Below are 4,139 nucleotides of genomic sequence, written 5' to 3' on the forward strand. Positions count from 1 at the left end.
AAGTAGGTTTTAGGCTTTTACAGTGAGAGAAGGAGGCGATACCCAAACTCTTGTTTGTAGTGTTTTTTGTTCGTTTCAAGCTAGAATTGCATATTGAATTGAAGTTTTACTCGTTTTAAGATTTATTTGTTCATTTATATTAGTATCTGTTGTATGTTTGTTTGCATTGATTGTTTATTTAATTTCTGTTCGTTTTGGGTTGCATTTATTCTTTAATCGTTTACTTCTGGTCGTTTTGAGTTTGAATTTTAACAGACATATGTAACTGCTGATCTTAAGTGTAATATAGCTTTACTTTTCTCTGAAAAACTTCTTTTCTGTAAAGTTTTTTTTATGATTATTAATTTTCGTTCGTTTATTATTGCAAAAAGTTTCAAGTTTAAAAAATTCCTTATTTCAAAATCAATTTTTTTTTCAAGATCAAACGCTCATCAAAGTATCAAAACTAGTGTTAAAGTAACAATATAAAAGTAAAGAAAAGAAAAGTAAAGAAAGCACCAAAGTAAACAAGGAGTATCAAAGTATTAATATGCCAATTGCATAATTTACAGCCCCTGCAACGTAAATCGAAGTTGCCACGCAAATCACAAAATCTAAGTTTTTAAGTAAACAACGCCTGCCCCTGGCTTTGGTGGGTTTTGTCGACACCAGAGCTTTTATTACCTGACCTTCAATCTTTTTCTAAGAAAATGGCTATCTCAAAATATGTATCTGATACATTTAGGTTAAAAAGGGCGTGCGGAGGGGGCTAGTTGCCCTCAGTTCTCTTTTGACTCTTAAAAAGTGAAACAGAATTTTCAATCTCCAACAAATTGAGCTTTTTCTGAAGTTTACACGAGCATCCCTTCCATGAGAAAAATATGTGCCCCCGGGGCACAAGTTACAACACCTGCTCCCGGGCCCAGGGTTTTTTTTTCGACACCTGGGTTTTGCCATATGATCTTTTGAGTATTCTTAACAAAATGGCCATCTCAAAATTTTATCCGATGCATTTGGAGGAAAAAGAGCGTCGGGGGGCTAGATGTCCTCCGAGCACCTTTGACTCTTAAAAAGTAAACTGGATCTTTCAATCTCCAATGAATGGGCCCTCTCTGAAGTTTATAGGAGCATATCTTCCATAAGAACCATATAAGCCCCAAGGACATAGTCTACAACGCCTGCCCTCGGGCCCTAGGGAGATGTTTCGACGCCTGAGTTTTGTTATCTGACCTTTGAACTATTTTTGACAAAAAAGGCTATCTCAAAATTTTTATTTGATCCATTTGGGGAAAAATGGCGTGGTGGAGGGATAGCTGCCCTCTGAGCTATTTTTAATCTTGAAGTTAACTAGAACTTTCAATTTCCAATCAAATAAACCCTTTCTGAAGTTTATACGAGTATCCCTTGCATAAATACCATAAATGCCCCTGGCGAATTAAATTACAATGACTACCCCTGGACCCTGGGGGTTTGTGTCGACATCAGAGTTTTTGTTATCTGACCTTTGAACTATTTTTAACAAAATAGCCATCTCAAAATTTCTAGCGGATGCATTTGGGGAAAGAGGGGCGTGGGGGGGTAGTTGCACTCCGATCTCTTTTGACTCTAAGAAAGGAACTAAAACTTTCCATTTCCAGTCAAATGACCCCTCTCTGACGTATATACGAGCATCCCTTCCATAACAACCATATATGCCCTCAGGGCATAACTTACAACGCCTGCCCCCGCGCCCTGAGGGATTGTGTTGACCCCAGAGTTTTTGTTATATAATCTTTAAATTTTTTGAAAAATGGCTATCTCAAAGTTCTTATCGGATGGGTTGGAGGAAAATAGGGCGTAGAGGGGGTGAGGGTATTTGCCCTCTGATCTCTTTTGACGCTTATAAAGTTAACCGGAACTTTCAACTTCCAATCAAATGAGCCCTCTCCGAAGTATATATGAACATTTCTTCCATAAGAGCCATATATGCCCACATACCATAACTTACAACGCCTACCCCGGGCCCTGGGGGGTTGCGTTGACACAGGATTTTTTCTTATCTGACATCTGAACTATTTTTAGCAAAATGGCTAATTCAAAATTTTTATCAGATGGGTTTGGAGAAAAAGGGCGTGGGAGAGGGGGGCTAATTGCCCTCGGAATTCTTTTGAATCTTACAAAACTGAACTATAATTTTCAAATTCCAATCAAATTAGCCCACCCTGAAGTTTATACGAGCATCCCTTTCATAAGAACCAATATACACACCCATGACATAAATGCGGAATTTAAAATAAGAGCTCTGAAACACGATATCCTTCCTAACTTCAAATTTCATTAAGATCCGATCACTCATTCGTAAGTTAAAAATACCTCATTTTTCTAATTTGTTTAGAATTAACCCCCCCCCCCGAACAGAGTGTATCCGTTCTGTTTATGTCAATCACGTATCTAGGACTTGTGCTTATTTTTCCCACCAAGTTTCATCCCGATCCCTCCACTCTAAGTGTTTTCCAAGATTTTAGGCCCCCCCTCAATGTCACCAGATCCAGTCGGGATTTAAAATAACAACTCTGAGACACGATATCCTTCAAAACTTCAAAAAGATTCGATCACTCATTCGTAGGTTAATAATACCTCATTTTTCAGAATTAACCCCCCTCCCCAACAGAGCAGATCCGTTCCGGTTATGTTAATAACGTACCTAGGACTTCTAATCTTTTTTTTCCCAACAGTTTTCATCCCGATCCCTCCACTCTAAGCGTTTCCCGAGATTTTAGGTTCCCCCCTCCAACTCCCTCAAATGTCACCGGATCTGGTCGGAATTTAAAATATGAGCTCTGAGACACGATATCCTTTCGAAAATCAAATTTTATTAAGATCCCATCTCCCGTTCGTAAGTTAAAATACTTCATTTTTTCTATTTTTTCCAGATTAACCGGCCCCCCACTCCCCCCCACAGATGGTCCAATCGGGAAAACGACTATTTCTAATTTAATGTGGTCCGGTCCCTGATACACATGCTCCATCGTCCTAGCTTGCCTGGAAGTGCCTGAAGTAGCAAAACCGGGACAGACAGACAGACGGACAGAATTTGCGATCGCTATGTCACTTGATTAATACCAAGTGCCATAAAAACCGTCGAATACAAAACTGGAGATTCAAAATTTGACAATGTGGGAAAATAGATAGATTAATTTTTAGGAAAATAGTTTCTGAAGTAGCATATGATGTCTTTAGGATACAACTAGCAATATTAGTGAAAATACTTCAAGTTTAGTGGAAAGTAGGAGGAGCAGCAAAAGTTTTAGAAGCCTTGAAAGTTCCTAATTAATCAATAGATGCTTAAAATTAAAGTTCCTAATACCAATAGATGTTATTGGGATAATGCTGACATACCCTTTGATAAGCCCGATGATGCAGACTATTTCTTTTATTTAGTTCAAAATCATCATTTTTCCTCAATTTAATACTCTAAGCCGTTGCTTAGATACTACTGATACGCCCTTTTGACAACCTGGATTCACTTAGTTTGTTTTAATCTTGGGAAACCACTCTCACCAGTCTCTAAAATATTTACCTTAATATCCATTGCCTTAACAATAGTAGTGGTCACAGGACCAGAAGTAGTAGTAAGAACAGTAGTAATGACAGCAGTAGTAGAAGTATTCATTTAGTGCTTTTTGGTAAGTTCAACATTCTCAGTTTGCATCAGCTGAATACTTAAATTTGTTCCTGAGATACTACTGATTTGTCTTTTAGGAGACCTGCATCCATACAGTGTGTTCTGATCAAACCCTACTCAACGTGTGCTTAAAGTTCCATCTTATAGGCTACTCTAAGCCATCAACATCATCATCGACATTTTTTAATGAATAGTAGTAGCAGTAGCAATAATGGGCACACAGTGCCTCTTCTTAGTTCAATATACCTCAAAAGTTTCAACTTAATACCCTAAGCCATTCCTGAGATATTGATGATATACCTTTTGGCCACCTGCATGAAAATAGTGTGTTTCAATTTAGTTCAACATCCCCTGAAACTTTCACCTTAATATTCTTAGCTTCAGTAGTAGAACTAGTCATAACAGCCGTAGCATGCACATAATGCCTTTTTGTTAGTACAACATCGTTTTTGATGCTACCTGAAAGTTTCAACTTAATGCCCTAGACCTTTCCTGG

The sequence above is a fragment of the Artemia franciscana genome, chromosome 18 (assembly GCF_032884065.1).
Source record: "Artemia franciscana chromosome 18, ASM3288406v1, whole genome shotgun sequence".
Taxonomy (NCBI): domain Eukaryota; kingdom Metazoa; phylum Arthropoda; class Branchiopoda; order Anostraca; family Artemiidae; genus Artemia; species Artemia franciscana.